The 18,833-nt window shown below is 38.5% G+C and overlaps 1 protein-coding gene across 2 annotated transcripts in view; it reads left to right on the plus strand.

Moving 5' to 3' along the window:
- The window catches only part of LOC129638082 (teneurin-2-like), an 810,988-nt gene that overhangs the window by 170,497 nt on the left and 621,658 nt on the right, over positions 1–18,833 (plus strand). The window lies entirely within an intron of this gene.

Genomic DNA, 18,833 nt, shown 5'->3' on the forward strand with positions numbered 1-18,833 from the left:
GATTCAGTCTCACATTTCTCTTTTCTATCAGGAAGAAAGAATGCATTTGAACTCAGTTTGCTATGAGATTAGTGGCCTTTCCTCTGCAACTGGAGGAAAGATTATTATAGACAACGTCTATAAAGAGCCATTATCCACATTTAAAATACCTGGCACCCACAGGATTTTTCATTGATAAATTTCCTCTACAAAGGAGCTCAAATAGGGTTTCAATTCTGACCCCTGACAAATAGACTAATGCTATGGGCCCATGGTCCTGCTCTCTGTGCAATGTAGGAAGGATGGGCGGGTGGGGATCTTCTCCATTTGTTTTCTTTTGACTCTTATCTCGTAAGATACCCCTTTTCCTTAACGTGTACAATATAATATTGTAGAATTCATCCTGAGGACTGATGAAGAGAATCCACTCAGAAATGTAACCTCCACAAGAATATTGTAAGGGTCAGAAAAGGTTATCTACTTATAGAAAGAACATTAGAGGAAGATGCTATTATTGATATCCCTACGCATCTAACACATTAAAAATTAATTAAAAAGCAAAAGTTGGTTCCTTGAAGAAATTTTCAGACTTGTTCCTGAGACTGACTACCAGAGTGGGGCTTCCCTGGTGGCTCAGTGATGAAGAATCACCTATCAATGCAAGAGGCCCAGGTTCTTTCCCTGGGTCGGGAAGATCTTCTGGAGAAGGAAATGGCAATCTACTCCAGTATTCTTGCCTGGGAAATTCTATGGGCAGAGAAATCTGGCAGGCTTCAGTCCATGGGGTTGTAGAAAAGTCAAATAAGACTTAGTGACTAAGACTGCCAGGGTTGGGTGGGTGAAAGAAGATTAATATCTAGAAATCACAAGTCAACAAAAAGAACACAACTCTAAAGAAAAATGGCAAAGGATAACAACAGGCAATTTCTGTAAGTAGAATATCCAAAGGCTCATAAGTATATCAAAGTTTCTGATATGTGTTAGTAATTAAACTAATACAAATGTCAGCTATTACTTTCAGTTCAGCTCAGTCGCTCAGTCGTGTCCGACTCTTTGTGACCCCACAAACAGTAACACATCAGGCCTCCCTGTCCATCACCAACTCCCAGAGTCCACCTAGTAAATAAGCAACATATTAAAATATAGGAAAACACCAAATAGTGGTGAAATTGAAGATTATTGCCACTGCTCTGAAGATTGGTTGGCAGTTCCTGTTCAAATTCAATGTGTATGAGTATATATATACATTGTATGACTACTAAATATATATATATAATTATATATTTACACATACATATACATCAGTCCTGGGTGTTCATTGGAAGGACTGATGCTGAAGTTGAAACTCCAGCACTTTGGCCACCTCATGTGAAGAGTTGACTCATTGGAAAAGACCCTGATGCTGGGAGGGATTGGGGGCAGGAGGAGAAGGGGACGACAGAGGATGAGATGGCTGGATGGCATCACCAATTCGATGCACATGAGTTTGAGTGAACTCCGGGAGTTGGTGATGGACAGGGAGGCCTGACACGCTGTGGTTCATGGGGTCGCAAAGAGTCAGACACGACTGAACGACTGAACTGAACTGAATACATATACTGAACACGCACACACACACAGACACATGATCAAGTAGTTGTGGCCCTGAGTTTAAAGTCTAAAGATTCTCTCACACATATGATAAAGGAGTATGCTTGACACAATATTGTTTATGGGGATTAGAAATTGGAGTCTATTCCAAGCTGGGTATCTAGCAGTGGGGTACTACATAGGTCCACACTGGCAGATATATTCCATGAAGTACAATGAAGCCTTCGGAATTCACAGAACCAGAAGCAAAACTGGATGACACAAAGGAGCTAGATGGATTGTAAAAATATTGTTGTGGGTATAAGGAAATGAGAGAGAAGTACCCATTTATTGTTAAGATACATTAATATACATACAGCAAAATAGGAAACATTGTACAGATTGCACCAAGTGGTGATTACCTGACTGAGCAAATGAAAGTTCTAGATACTGAGTTAAATTTGAATTTCAAATAAAATGTTATGTTTTTTAGCATAAGCTCATGGTTATACTAAGTATTTAGTATAAGCATGTTCCAAACAATATTTGGGACTTATACTAAAAATTATTTGTAGTTTATGTGAAATTCATATCTAACTGGGGATCCTGTATTTGATCTGTCAACCCTATACCAAACAAATGATACATAAACACATTAGAATGGTTGCCTTTTGAGGGTAGGGAGGAATAGGAAAACACAGATAAAATGAAATAGACAAACAAGAAGAATAAAAGAAGAAAAGGGCAATGCATAAATCAATGATGATTAAAGTGTCATGCTCTGAGCATAATTAACTAGCTGACTCTAAGAATAAAAAGAAAAAAGGGACATTTTGGAGAAAAAAGGAATCTTGTGCCATGATTTACATGAGCTGGGTTTTAAAAAACATGTGAAGATCATGGCATGGAACTGATTTGTCAGTGAAATTCCCTAGTAAATTAAAAATTTTCCTTTTGGTTTTGGGAATAACTATTTTTAAATAAGCAAAAAAACCTATTTTCATTCTTTCTGGAATTTTCATCTTTAGTGAATAAAAATGTTTAATGAAAGTTCAGTGCATTAAAATGATAAGTTCAGGGTTATTGTGTGATTAAAAGCATATTTTGAAATACCATACTGTAGTTGAACACACATGGGTAAATACACATACAAAGTAATTACTTGAGCGGCAAAGAGAGTTAGCTCTAAGGTACTCTGATCTCCACCTACCTTTGCTGCTTAGAGAAACTGCCCTCAGCCAAAATAAACCAGACTCTTGAGTCACAAAGCTCCCAACCCATCAGATGTTCAGGTATCTTAGCAGCATCGTCATCCTTATTGCCGTTTTGTCCTAAGACAAACATAATGTTTCATGCCTGGCCATCAAAACACTGACGTTAACACCTTGCAAATTTGAAACAACGTGGAAATCCAAATGATGGACCGATAAACTCTTAAGAGCAGCCATGTTCAGACAAAGTGAGTTCACTCATGGGGCTGTCCAGGTGAGCAAGTGACAGGATTCTTTGTTAGAGTCTTGTTTTCATAATTGCCTATATATCTGGAAATTCTCTACTCATTTGCCACAACTTGAGATGTTGGCATCTGTTAGAAATGAGACAAAAATTCACAGACCTCAATTCCCAGTCCTTCTAAATCCCCCATGCTCATACAAAGGGAGAACCAATTTCCTTTCTCTTAGTTGTCTATTTCCCTTTACTGTTTATCTTACCAATAGCTTATCTTACTCTAATGCTGGACTGGAAGAAACACAAGCTGGAATCAAGATTGCCAGGAGAAATATCAATAACCTCAGATATGCAGATGACACCACCCTTATGGCAGAAAGTGAAGAGGAACTAAAAAGCCTCTTGATGAAAGTGAAAGTGGAGAGTGAAAAAGTTGGCTTAAAGCTCAACATTCAGAAAACAAAGATCATGGCATCCGGTCCCACCACCCTTCATGGGAAATAGATGGGGAAACAGTGGGAACAGTGTCAGACTTTATTTTTCTGGGCTCCAAAATCACTGCAGATGGTGACTGCAGCCATGAAATTAAAAGACGCTTACTCCTTGGAAGGAAAGTTATGACCAACCTAGATAGCATATTCAAAAGCAGAGACATTACTTTGCCAACAAAGGTCTGTCTAGTCAAGGCTATGGTTTTTCCTGTGGTCATGTATGGATGTGAGAGTTGGACTGTGAAGAAGGCTGAGCACCAAAGAATTGATGCTTTTGAACTGTGGTGTTGGAGAAGACTCTTGAGAGTCCCTTGGACTGCAAGGAGATCCAACCAGTCCATTCTGAAGGAGATCAGCCCTGGGATTTCTTTGGAAGGAATGATGCTAAAGCTGAAACTCCAGTACTTTGGCTACCTCATGCAAAGAGTTGACTCATTGGAAAAGACTCTGATGCTGGGAGGGATTGGGGGCAGGAGGAGAAGGGGACGACGGAGGATGAGATGGCTGGATGGCATCACTGACACGATGGATGGGAGTCTCAGTGAACTCCGGGAGTTGGTGATGGACAGGGAGGCCTGGTGTGCTGTGATTCATGGGGTCGCAAAGAGTCGGACACGACTGAGCGACTGATCTGATCTGATCTGATCCCTTTGCTTCCTAAGTCAGGTCAGTCAAGGTTGGTACCCTCCTCTTTCTTGCTTTAATACAGAGTTTCGCCAGTTAGTTCCTCACGGTTTAACTGTGTTCCTGCTTTTCCCAAGGTTTGTTTCTATAGCTCGAGTCCTTCCTGAATTTATCAATAAAGTGCTTGACTAAGTGTGCTGTGTGCTTAGTCTCTCAGTCGTGTCCAATTCTTTGCAACTTTTTGGAATGTAACCCACCAGGCTCCTCCTCTGATTTTTCAGGGAAGAATCTGGAATGGGGTGCCATTTCCTCCTCCAGGGACTCTTCCCAACTCAGGGAGTACCTCCTGTGTCTCCTGCACTGCAGGTGGATTCTTTACCTGCTGAGCCATCAAGGGAGCCAAACTGATGTCAACTAACAGTTTATTTCTGAGATCAAAGATGTTGAGCCAATTTCATATTTTCATAGTAAACAGTTAAATGGCCCTCTGCAATTTGTCTCATACAGTTTTCAGAGTCTAGTAACTATATTGTGGGGCCTGAAATTATACTGAATGCTTTGAAATCCAAGTACTTGTGGCCAATGGCTATGTAAATATGGCAAGTCTTTGAACTTCTCTCACCTGTATTTTTAATGTTCCAACCAAATACTCTCTTTATTTTTTAATGGAAATAAAGGAATGGTCATTGCCATTTCTTCTCTTATTTTTTTCAGCGAAGTTCTTCAAAGAAAAAGCAGAGCAGAAAAACACGTTTCTGGTAGAAAATATTTGTACTCTTTGTCAATTAATTTGGCTGTCTTGGGCAGATAATTTCCATTTTTGTTTTATGTATAGATATGAATAGTAATCATACCTACTCATAATATTACTATGAATGTTAAAAATTCAGCAAATATTTATTGAATGTAACGTGTGTCTTCAGTAAACAAGATGGTCTCTTAAAACTTGTTTCTAGGGTAGGGAGAGAGAAAATAAGCAAATAGGCAAATACTAAATATGAAAAATATCACCAAATGATAGTGACTTATGAAATACATATTCAGTTTCCAAAATGTTTGTATTGTTTGCTTTTCGTTCATATAATCATATGCATAGATATAAACAAATTGAGTTATATTCTCACAGTCCTAGATACTCTGCCAGATAAACCAGGGTTGGCAAACTCTCTTTTCTGTAAAGGATAGATAATAACTGTTGTAGGCTCTGTAGGCCATAACATCTCTGTCATAATTGCTCAACTCTGTCACTGCAGCACTTAAGCAGCCACAGACAGTGCATCACAAACAGACATATCTACATCCAATTAAAACTTTATGGACACTGAACTTTGAATTTTATGTAATTTTCATGTGTCACTAAATAGTGATCTTCTTTTGATTTATTTTCAACCATTTGAAAATATAAATGGTACTCATATTTGACATGCCATACAAAACAGACAGCAGGCTGGATCTGGCCCCAAAGCTCCTTGGTGCAGACCAGCTTCTCACACTTTGAAATGTGTACAAATTACTTGAGATCTTGTTAAAATGCAGACTTGGTTTAGTGGGCCTAGATGGGACCTGATTCTCTGCTTCCAAGAAGCTTCAAGAGAATGCTGATGTTACAGATCTTGAGTAGCAAGAATATCGAAATTATTTTTGTGAACGTACAGAGACAGTTCTGCAAGGATACAGAGAATGTGCTATAGAATACATCTTGCAGGACAATGGGGAGTAAATAGAATAGTCCCTATTTTTGCTTTAAACTTCAGTTTTGCTGATTTTTTTAAACTTAGATTTCACTTCCAAAATAATTTTTTAAAGGATATGAATTTTAGGGCAGGCAAAAGCAAACTTGGCAAAGTCATACGATGGCATTTTAAGGAGCTATTAAAACTCACGTTTTCTAAGAATAGTAACAAACTTGGAAAATGTGTGTAATATCATGTCATGGGAAAAAAATCAGAATAACAGCATGTATTGTACAATACATATATACATCTATACATACCCACTAGAAAGAAATACCACAAAACATTGGCAGTGATTATACGTGGGGAGTAAGAGAGAGGTTTACTTTCTTCTTTATACTGTCCATATTTTCCAAATTTTATATGGCAGACATATGTTATTTTAAAATCTGAAAAAACTGAGATACTTTTTGTTTTAACAAAAGATAAAGAAGCAAAAACTGGGCCATGCTAAATTCACGAATTATTCTTCACTCATAGTCAAGCGTGAGCTAGTTTACTCAGCAAATGCTCCCAGAGCACAGACCTGTGACCTTGAGAGAGTAGTAGTAGTATTTTGTTCTGCAAATCAGGAAACTTCCAGTCAGCTCCAACAACTGATGAGTACCCTGACCTAGACTCCCACTGAGACCTTCTAATTCCAAGACCCATATATCTTTTCCTCCTCTCTACTGATTTCTCCCTTGCAATGATGAAGTCATACAAGGAAGCTTGCTCTTCATTCAGATCTATAGGTAAGATCACCCTTGGAAGAACTATAAATTTATAAATGTTTGGCTTAGACAGTGCTGTGAACTAAGATGTACGTGTGTGTGTGTTCAGTTGTGTCTGACTCCTTTGTGACGCCATGGACTGTAGCCTGCCAGGCTTCTCTGTCCATGAGATTTTCCAGGCAAAAATACTGGAGTTGGTTGCATGTGAAGGGTACTTTCATTTTAACAGATGTAATCAAAACGGTTGTACTTTGCATATTGACATTCGAAGTTTGTAAAAGAAGAAGACCTTTCTTCTAAGAACTGGATACACACAATACAAAGGCTTAATTATTCTTCTTTGGAGAACAGAAATGCCATCTATTTTTGTTCAATCTGAAGCAGATAAGAGGAAATAGAAGTTTATGTAGTAAACCTTAGAAAATAAATCACGTGGTCTCTGGAAGTCTCCTCACTACCTCTCTAGGTAGCCCATGCTTTGTTTTGACAACATCAACATTTGCTCTTACAAAATCCTTAGGTTGGGTTTCAATTAGCAAACTGACACCATCTGGGCTTCCTTGTCTTCCCTGGGGCCATGTGGACAAGTCATGAGATGTACAAGGCTCTTTTGTGAGAGGGCCGAATTCCAGAATATCACTACCCTCCGGCTTAGGAAGTTGATGTCACAACTTAGCCCTGTTTAGCACTATACCATGCATGCGTGCATCGCTTCAGTCATGTCCGACTTTGTGTGACGCTATAGACTGTAGTCCTCCAGGCTCCTTTGTCTATAGGGTTCTCCAGGCGAGAATAGTGCACTGAATTGCCATGCCCTCCTCCAGGGGATCTTCCTGATCCAGGGATCCAACCTCTTAAGTCTCCTGCATTGGCAGGTGAGTTCTTTACTACTGGCACCACCTGGCAAGCTGTCACAGTGTGCTACACTTGAGTCCAACTTTGTATATTTCAAAGCCTTTAGTAACCTTATCTCATTTAATCCTAACAACATCACAACTCCTCTGATGTAGGCTGGGCAGGGTCTTAAAAAAACACAGCTCATAGTGTTTCTGCAACTTGCCCAAGGACACACAGCCCAAAGACCGTAGATTTTACAATAAAAGTTGAAGTCTTCTGATTCTTGGCCCAATTCTTCTTTTACAAAACTTCCCTGTTGATTTTGCAAATGGGATAAACACAGAGCCAGATGATAGACAACTAGATTTGTTAGGACGTTTCACTTTGTTTCAAGTTAGAATTTTCAGCAGTTTTTTGGATCCTACATTAAATCTAGTGTGAGTAAAGCAGGAACTGAAGTAAACTAGGGCACATTTAGCCCTGATGTTATGTGTCAAAATACCATTTGGATCTGTCTATTTGAATCTACATTCTAGGATTCTTCACAGCAAAGAATAAATACATGCATTCTTGAGCATAGTGTTTCATGAATTTGGGAGTTTCATTTTGTGCCTTTTTTTTTTTTTTTTGATAGACTGATTACTATTCCAAGCTTATCTTTTGATCTTCTAAAGTAAATGCTGTTTTATTCTTTTTTTTCCTAAGAAATAGCTGTTGAAGTTGCTACTGTATTTTGGTTTTGATATGTTACTTTATTCACTTTTTTTTTTCTTGTTTTTCCTGCTATATATTACATTTCAGGGTCTTTGAGAAACGACCTCTTCATTTGCAAAATTCTGATTACAGATTTTTAATGAAAAAGGGGTATGGTTGCACTTGTTATTATAGATTGAGTTAAAATCCATTAGTAAATTAAACTGAAATTATTTATTTTTCAAAGGAAAAAAAATTATAACTCAAGAAACCCAAGGTTACCATAGCAATCAGTGGCGTCTAAAGACTGGAAACAGAGGACTATATTCTACTTTCTAAAAAACACTTCATTAGAGGAAAGATATATGATGTGTCTTCAGGGTGGAATATGACAAGAGTAGATTATTACTTAACAAAAATACTTCCATTTTTTTCCCCGACTAAAAATAATGCAAGGTAATTTGGAACAATTTTTATCAAAAATGTGCATAATGCTTCTGTCTTTGGCATCATTTGATATTTATTCAATAACAGGAATGGGGTAGGATTGTGTATTTAGCTGACTGTATTCAAACTGGGCAGAAGGAATGAGATTGGAGACAGGAAGGCATTTTTTTAAAAAGCAAGAAAAGAATCAAAGGGGAATAAAGTCAATCAAATGAGATGGGCTTTCTCTAGGAACTGACACAGAATTGTGTGTGTGTGTGTGAGAGAGAGATGCTTGTATCCTTGCGTAGTTTCTGGTCTTTTGGCTCATCAAAGATATACCAAATAGACCTGCTGCAATGGACATCTGTTGTTTTTGCCTGCCCAGTATCCATTCCCCCTTCTTTTGGAAACAGCATTTCAATTTTCCTTTGAAAAGCTACACTTTGCCCAACATGTATAGTCTTTGTGTGATATTCATTCAAGGTGCCTTGTTCTCTGGTCATAGAGTAGACACCTGAACCCAGTGGGCCAGCCGACCTCTCCTTCGGACATCTGAATCTTTTTAAACGATATGTGGGCAGGAAAATGTTGGCAGGGCTCCATCTCAACCATAGAACCATGAAGAGATTCTCCTTTGATTCCTAAATTTTGCTACTCAGAGTTGCCCCATTACTGTCTTTTCAGAGGCTTGATTGCTCAGTTTGTCTTGTACTTAGATTTTTTTTTTTAAATTAGTGTAAGTCAGCCGGACTTAGTTTCTGTTACTTATAACCAAACCCTAACTGATATTCATGCCAAATAGGGATATGAGATACAATTGCCAGATTGCATATTCTACAATTTTCTATTTTCCTGTTGAGTTTCATTTGGGAAGCACAATGATCCTAACATCATCATTTTCTAGGGGCTGAATTCTGTCCTTTCACCAGCTGCCAGTATCCTACTTAGCAGCTTAAATCTGAGATTCAGGATGCATGTGAGGAAGGAAAAGCGTGACAGTCCAGAATATAAGCCAGGAGTGCAGTTTGGTTATTCCAGTGAAGCAGCAGAAGGGGAAGCGGGAAAACTAATCAGTGTTCTGGACACTTACACCCACAGGTAGGACTGTGTGCCGAAGACAACTGAGCTACCCTCAGAGGCTCCAGAACGTGAGGAGGCCCAGATGAGAAGAAAAACCCACAGTCATCCAAGTATTTTACAGAAATAGGATAATTCATAAAAGTAGTTTCCAAAGAGCTTAGTGGAAAAAAGCATTCAACTTTTTGTGAGGGACATTAGAGCAAGAACAAGAGCAGTTGCTTTGATTTGGATACCAAGCCTGTAACACACTTGTTATTTTCTTATTATTTGTTTTCTGAGTCATTGGCAGGCAAATTCTTTAAAGCTCAGGTGGTAAAGAATCTTCCTATAATGCAGGAGACCCAGGTTTGATCACTGGATCAGGAAGATCCCCTGGAGAAGAGAACAGCAACCCACTCTAGTGTTCTTCCCTGGAGAATTCCATGGACAGAGAAGCCTGGTAGGCTACAGTCCACAGGGTCACATTGAGTCAGGCATGACTGAGTGACTAACACTTTCTTTCACTTTCTGAATCAATTGTTGGGATTTCCTTTTATGAGTTAGAAAGATGAGAGCCCATTTTGCAGATGAGAAAATGTAGTTATCTTTGGAAAATGACTTATTCAAAATAACAGAGGTAGTGAGTGGAAAAGCCTAGTCAAGTCCTTGTTCTCAACAATCTGAAATTCTATACTTTTAAAATATAACAGCTCCATAAATTTCATAAATAATACCATACCATTGCATATGGTATTGCATGTATGATATTATAATGTGAATTTCTCTCAACATTGGAAGATGATTTCAGTCTCAAAAAGGTTGTCGATTTTTATCAGACCCCTGGATATTCTGAGGCATCTATGCCCCTCTAAATATAGGAGTTGATAGCGATGCTGCTATAACAACAGGCAAGCATGGTGGATCACTTGCCTTTTCTCACTCTCTGTGTTAACCTCAATGTATTCATTATTTCATTTAAAGTTTACAAAGTAGACCTTATTAGTATTACTGTTAGCTTCCTTTTATACATGAAGAAACTAGAACTTAGGAGAGGTAAAATTGAACTGCTTGAAGTCTCCCAGTTACTGAGACGTGGAAACAAACACAAGTTTGTCTCTGAAGACAGGCTCTCCTAATATCATACTCCTGTATTCTCAAATTGAACTTTGCTTTTGCTCAATGGGCTGCATCTTTGAGTTATCATTCCTTAAAAGGCTGTGCTAAAAATTACTAAGAACACTATATTTGTTACTGTCATAGCAATATAGAAGAGGTCAAATTTCCATTCTTCTCTCAGGATCTCTCTCTCTGTTTCTATCTGTGTCTCTCTCTCTTGAATCTCTCTTGAATCAGTGCATGCATGCATGAAGAGTCACTTCAGTTGTGTCTGACTCTTTGCTACACTTTGGACTATAGCCTTCCAGGCTCCACTGTACCTGGGATTCTTCAGGCAAGAATGCTGGAATGGGTTGCCACACCCTCCTTCAGGGGATCTTCCCCACCTTGGGATCGAACCCATGTCTCACGTCTCCTGTGTTGGCAGGTGGGTGCTTTGTCACTTGCATCACCAAGGAAGCCCCCTTTTGAATTACTAATAATATCTAATTCCAAAGGAACTGTGGCAAGCCTCCCTCCCACTCTATCTCCCAGACATTTAACTCTTCTATTTCTTCTGTTTTGAGCTCCAACTAGAGCCCATCCTTAGTTAACCTTCCTGGCAATTGATTGTTCTCTCCTCGGTTCCCCCAAAGGACTGATAACAGTGTACAATATCTGTTTTCGGTTACGTACCCGGCTTCCTCATGAGGCTGTGTACTTCTCTAAGTAGAGAACTCAGCTTGTTGTATTCCCAGTCTTACACACTGCCTGGCACATGGTGACACTCATGGTGCCCATGAATGAATGGCCTAAGGAAGTCCTTCTTTGAAATCCACATTGCCCTCTGCCTTGCAAGTACGTATTTAAAAACAGAGCTCCCTACACATGATGTCCTCCCCTTCCCTTGATTTCAATTATTTACATCAGTATTACTTAATCATGTGGCAGATAATTAAGGAATACATTATTTATGTTAAATAAATTAACCCGGCTTCCCTCCTCCTCTCCTTCCCCTTGGCTGCTGAGCCTGGGTTTCCGTCATTTCACGGGGAGTGCTGGCATCTTGCAGTCGTGATCTTGCAGCCCTGGTGGCGTACTGTCATGGCTGCCTGTTCTGCCAGATGCTCTGACAAGCTCACCTCCCACCTCTTGCCCTCACTTTGCTTTCTCTGTCCTGTCGCTTCCGTACTTCCGTTTTTAGTCCTGGAAGTTCTGTGGCCACCGGGCAGCCCCCTAGCCTGTGTGGGCCTCAGTTTCCTCATCTCTTCTCGACGCACAGAGTTGTGGGAAGGATTTAATGAGGTCATGCCTTGGACCTTTTAGGAAATAAAATGTCAGCTTAAACAATTTTATGCTTCAAAATACATTTGTATCCTATTATATGTCTGTAGGAGGCATCTATATTTACCAGCAATAAATTGGAGTGCCATATCTATGGAATCTCAGAGCTGGAAGCACTTTATTATAATAATCTATTCCAATTTCTTTTTCCACAGATGAGAAAATAGGCTCAGAATGCATAAGTTATTTTCCCAAGATTTAGTTAACTATTAACAGTAATGATGAACATTTATTAATAATAGCTAACATTTAATGAATCTTGGTCTATACCAGGTATTGTGCTAAGAGCTTAACATATTGTATTGCATTTCATGATCACAATAATGCCTTGGAAAAAGTATTACTGTCTTCATTTGACTGATGAAGAAACTGAGGCAGAGAGTTTATGTAATATGAACCAAGGCTATGGAGGTAATAAGTGGAAGTGGTAGGGCTCAAGCCCAGGTTCATCTTAGATCAAGAGCCCAAGTTCTTGCTCATTGTGCTAAATTACTCCCCACAATTTCATCTGTTAGGAATAGGGCCCAGAGTAAGCACTGGAAGCCTGACCTCTTGCCTCTAAGCCATTGAATCTTTGTAATACTCATTTTTAGACTAACAAATCCCCATACACACACCTCATAGGTACATAGCCCATCCCAGCAAGAATGTCCCTAATGACCTCTTGATAGAGCTTCATGACTGGGCTCTCAGTCACTATCCATATATCTGTTTGGATATCTTCTTTATGTTAGCATTTTTGCTCATGGAGTTTTAGCATTGGTAAGAGCACTCTCTTCTTTACCACCAAATGGCAGATGTGCTCTGAAATATCTATAGGATTTTCACACCTAATGGATCCATCCATGTACATTGGTCAATAACACATTTAATCTCTAGACAGTGGCTGTTTCCTCTGATTCAGGTGGACACTTACTTGTGTGGTGTATGACACTCAAGTGTACTGTCAGCCCCCACATAGAGATTTGTTTGATTTCACATGTTGAATATATAACTGTTAATTCTGACTCAGCAGTGTTCCATTTTCTGTCCACTGTTTATGTGGAAGCAGTTGAAGACTTCAGGGAATTTATGTAGCACACTGGTGCTTTAGTTCATATGAGGGAGGATGCTGTGTCCGTGTTTGCTGCATGGACTGTGTGTTTTATTAAATCTGCAATGATCATCAAACATGCTGTGTTGCACAGAAGACAGTGTTTTCCCCAGAGGAGAGCTCCTGTGTTTGATTGACAGAGCAGGTGACCACAGGTCAAGGTTGCTTAGTGGTATCGGCCATCTGTTTTCTTGGCAAGTATTTGACTGGCGGGCATTAATATGTTTGTAATTCCCCACTTGATCTGCGAATAAGGCTAAAAAGACATCGTCACCAGTGGGAGCTGCAGAGCAGACCAACAACAGCAGTTGTCTCCTGGCTTCTTGCTCTCAGTGGTGTGGGCTGAGTTCAACTTTTCTTTCTGGGTCCTGCTCCCTGACAAGTCATTGAAAAGATAGCCTGCTTTGTCATGCTGCTTAAAGAGAAAAACCAAAAGCAGATCTTATCAGCAGGATTATATAAAGTTTTAAATCACTCCAAAAGGTCTTGATCATTATAAAACCCTTCTAAAGTAAGACAGCCAATTCTTCAGTTTTGCTCAAAAGCAATGAAATCTCAGTATCTATTCATATGTTTATTTCTCATTGCCACATTTGGCTGAGAAGTCTGTACTAAAACATAGGATTTTTATTATGCCCTTAATATTCAAGGAAATATTTGTCTATCGTTATGCCTGCTGTACAGGTAAGAACAAAAGTGATCACTCTGAAACTTTTGCAGTTAATGGTCAAGTCACTTTCCCGTACCTTCATCAATGCAAAATTCTCAACAAGTAAAACGTTCCAGAAAAAGATTAGCTGTAAAATGTCCTTAGAGCCAATGTGAAAATCCAGGTGAGCCATGCTGACTAACAGGAAATAAGATTGTAACGTCCTAATGAATGCATTAGTGTATGCTGCTATCTATTGATCCATTGAGTTTAGACAGCTCTTCCTTTTAAACTAAAACAAGGAATAAAAGCAGATGGAGAAGAAATTCTTAAGCTGACTGTAAATGAATCAAGAAAAATAACATATTTTCATATAGGGTGTGCTTTAAAAAATAAATAGTCACCCGGAGAGATAGGAGGATTTATCAAGAAGGCTGTTATTGCTGAAGCTTAGTTTTTGGTTGGGAATTCCAACTCCTTAGAAATGTTAGTCTAGTGGAGGGCCAACATGTATAGGTACACTTTTCAGAAGATACTAAAAACATTAAAATATTATGAAGATAAACCCATATCTCTCTTTCCTCATGATTTTTATCTTTAGCTGATAAATCATGGCTGAAAACACTCAAGCACATGTGTAGACCTTAAAACCAGTGATATCTGTGCAAGGAAATTAGACTTAGCCTTAAAGATGGATTCTCTAGATTTTCTAATTCCAGAGAGATGAAGGGACCTGAGGGACTCTGGTGGGGTTCAGAATGGAGTAATTCAGTTTTTTTGACTATTATGATAACATTGCTTTATTTTTAGTTAATAACAAGAAAACCATTCCTGAAAAGTACTACTTTCTTTATATTCCCCTGGTAGTGGTTTAGTCATGTCTGATTCTTGCTACCCCGTGGACTGTAGCCCACCAGGTTCCTCTGTCCATGGGATTCTCCAGTCAAGAATACTAGAGTGGGTTGCCATTTCCTTCTCCAGGGGATCTTCCTGACACAGGGCTTGAACCCATGTTTCCTGCATTGCAAGCAGACTCCTGCCTTGCAGGGAGATTCTTTACCAACTGAGCCACCAGCTGCTGCTGCTGCTGCTAAGTCACTTCAGTCGTGTCCGACTCTGTGCGACCCAGGGAAGCCCCTAAATGTATTCAAATCCTTCTCTTTGATAATTATTCCAAAAAATCTTCTCTAATTTTTTTGTTATTATAAGAAACTCAAAATTGAGTATCATTTTTAAAAAGTCCATTCAGTTTTACATGCCTATATAAATACTTATATCTATATTTATACAGGTATAAATGGCATATATCTATATATGTTATTGACTGAAAGTTCCACCTGAGGAATAAATGCAGGTCACTGGCCTCTACCATGTCAGATTAGTGTTTACTGAGCTCCAGAGGTATAAATTAATGCTTATTGAAAGGGTGAAATATAACTGAGAAGAAAAGAAAGAGAATCATCCAGTGATTAAAATCAAGTCACTCTATCTTCCCAATATTATTTGCTCAACTTCAGAGCAAATTTGCTGGCAATGGATTCTTTAGTTTTCCTTAGTCTGTTAATGCTTTGTTTTGTTTTGCTCTTCATTTCTAAAGGATATTTTCATGGTGTAAATCTCTAGGTTCACAATATTTTTCATTCAGCACTCTAAAAATGCTGTGAAACTTTGTTCTGGTCCCATGGTTTCTGAAAAGAAATCTACTATCATTCAAATAATTTTTCTTTCATAGGGAATATGTTGCTTTTCCATGTTTTTGTTTGTTTTGTGGATTTTCTTTTTGTCTTTTGTTTTTAGCAATTATGTTTTGAGGCATTGTTTTTTTTTTTTCTTGTCTGAGATTTGTTGAACTTCTTATATCTGTAGATTTATGTATTTCACCAACTTGAAAAGTTTCTAGCTATTATTTCTTCAAAATGTTCTTAGTACTTCATTCTTTCTCTTCTCTGAGAGACAATAATAGACATTCTGTTATTGTCTCACAAGTCCCTAAGACTCTCCTTTTTTTTTTCTTTTTGTTGTGCAGATTGGATGATTTCTATTGTTCTGTATTCAAATTCACTAAATGCTCTGTTATCTCTATCTTGCTAATGAGCCCATCCAGTGAGTTTATAATTTCATTGATTATATTTTTTTAAGTTCATTAGTCTAATTAATTCTTTTTTTGTATTATCTTTTTCTCTGAGGAGACTTTCTATTTTTCTGTTTGCTTTAAGTGTATTTGCAGTTGTTCATTAAAGCAGTTTTATGCTTTAAATTCTTTATCAGATAATTGTGACATTTTTCTCATCTGAGCATCAATATCTGTTAATTGTCTTTTCCCATATAAGTTGAGAGTTTTTTGAGTCCTGGACATTTTGAATATTATGAAATTTTGAGTCTGTTAAATTATAAGGAGAATGTTTACACTTTTGTTTGACCAGTTTAGATTCAACTTGCAAGTCATAATGTGCCTTCTTTGGGCTGTAGCCACAGTGTCAGGTCAGTGTTCAAATCCTTTGTAGTGCTATTCAGATCTGTTCCACATGTGTGCCACATAGTGGCCAGTCTGGGATCTGGGCAGTGATCTCTTCATTCAGCTCCAAAATTATTCAATGTGCTGGTTAGAATCAAATCCATACAGTTCATAACAAAGTTCATAGGGCTATTATTCTAAACTACTTTCATTTGATCTCCCCTGTATTTAGCAGTTCTCTGGAGTGCTCCTTTTCAGTTCTCCATCCAGAATGCTGGGGCTTTAGCAACCCAGTGTCCAGCCTTGGTGTGCACTGCTGTGATTGTGTCTACATCCGAGACCAAGTTGCAAGAGGAAAGAGAGAGAGAGGGAACCTTCTCCCCACTCTCTTGGAACTATAATGTCATAAAATAGAGAGAAACGTGCTCCTCTCTTTGAGTTTTGTCTCCGGCAGGGTCCCTGTCTGCCACTGCTGCTGCTAGTGCAGGATTTCCTGGGGGCTGCAGCCGCGTGAAGAAATGGAGAAATAGTAAAAGAAAAAAAAAAAAAGATCCTTTCTGCACTGTCTCTGAGTGTTTGGAAATTCTTTCTACTCTTCGAGCAAAATGAGAAGGAACTCAGTTACCACTTTTAGTTCTCAGATTACATTGAGATCGGTTAGGTTGAAAAAAAAGGGAAAATTGTCAGTAAGCTCATTGCCAGTTCAGGAGTATTAATGAATTCTTGTGTTCTTCCCCAATCTGCTTGCCGCTCTTTATTTTTCTGAGTCTTCAGTTAGTTGCTTCTTGTATGCTGTCAGGTTTTGTAGCTATATAGAGGTTGTACAGGGCTTCCTGGGCGGCTGAGATAGTGAAGAATCTGACTGTAATGCAGGAGAATTGGGTTCAATCCCTGGCTTGGGGAGATCGCCTGGAGGAGAACATGGCACCCCACTCCACTGTTATTGCCTGGGAAATCCCATGGACAGAGGAGCCTAGCAGGCTGCAGTCCATGGGGTTGCAAAGAGTCAGACACAACTGAGCGACTAACACACATACACATATACACAAATTGTGTACAGCTGTATCAAGAATATATACAGTATGACCGGTAGGGTGGAGTGTGCTTCCTCTACCTCATCAGGCCCTGGAGCCAGTTTGTTTAATGTTAAAGTATTAGTAATAATAGGACCAATCTCACCTAGAACTCTTGAAATAAAAGTTCTTGAAATGTATAATGCTAGTGCCTCTAATTCTGCTTTACTATTACTACCAAAAGAAAAGTCTACAACTGTGCATTAGTGATTTTAAAAATTAATAGGTTATTCTGAATGTTGTCCACTGGGTGTGTAGTTATCACAAAAGATGGTCTCTTCTCTAAGCCCACAAATTGTCTTAAGTGAGGACGCATAGCTGCCACAGTAAGTACTTATAGCATAGAAGTGTACTTTGCTCATTATTTTTTTGTGTGTGTGTGAACTGACAAATGTTTTGTGAACTGACAAATGTTACTTTTAAATAAAATTGTAATATGCTTTCCACCTTGTTAGAAAAGGGGAGGGCAGTATCCTGTTCAAGATAGAGTCTCAGAATGTCAAAGCAAAAGAAATAAGTCATTTTGTAAAACAGTTTATCATTATATAAATTCTATATAAATAAATGTCCAAGAAAATTTCAAGTTGCTCTGTTCAAGGGGATGCAACATTTGGGTCTATGGGGACTGTGGCCTACTTTAATAGATGTTCTAGGTAGTATTTCTTCTTAAGAAGAAACTGAGGTAAATGGTTTTGGGTATCCAAACTATAAGTCATTACTGGCAGCCTTCTCATGTTTTCCCAAATGGAAAGGTGGATACAATCAGAAATATGTTCCCCCATAATATCTCTTGCCCTTCCTGGCACCTCTCTGCTCATCTTTCCCATTTCTATGAGATCGTGTTATGTTTTTCTAAGCCAACAAGATGATCAGTAAATTTCCATTTATTAAAGTTTTGGCTGAACACTCTATTATGTCTCTTTTAAAAAAAAGTTTAAAAAAAGATGGTAAATTGTTAAGGAATAGATGAAATGATGAGATCCAGTAGTAGATTTTGCTGCATGTTAGTTGGCAAGAGAGAGAAAGTCTAGTTAAGGAGAGTCCCATTCCTCTAAAATTAAACCATCTGTGTATGTGCTTATTTATAACCCATGCCCATTCTTCACCCCTTTATTGCCTTTGAAACACATTGTTTTTTAGCACTATCATTCCTAAAGCTGGGAAAGGTCAATGGAACACAGTGTCACCAAATAAAAGAGAAATTTCATTAACTATTTATTAATGTATTTGTAAATGAGAGCAGCAGTTCCTTTAACAAACTATAAATGGTAGCTGTGGGTGTTCTTTTTCCCCCAGTGACTTGGTACTTTTTGTTCTGTGATTACAATATTCTACTTCCAAAAGGGATGACTCAATCGGTAAAACAATGTCTTCTTACTTGCAGAATAAGATTGCTTAACACTGAAAGAACGGATCCCTGTACTCTGATGCCTGCTGTCTCTTAGGTTTCCAAGTGACAAAAAGTATTTTGTGTTACCCATGAAAGAAGATTCAGATAGCTAAAATTTATCAAGTCCTTATAAGCGCCAAACATTGTGTTAAGTACCA

The sequence above is a fragment of the Bubalus kerabau genome, chromosome 1, assembly GCF_029407905.1.
Source record: "Bubalus kerabau isolate K-KA32 ecotype Philippines breed swamp buffalo chromosome 1, PCC_UOA_SB_1v2, whole genome shotgun sequence".
Lineage (NCBI taxonomy): Eukaryota > Metazoa > Chordata > Mammalia > Artiodactyla > Bovidae > Bubalus > Bubalus kerabau.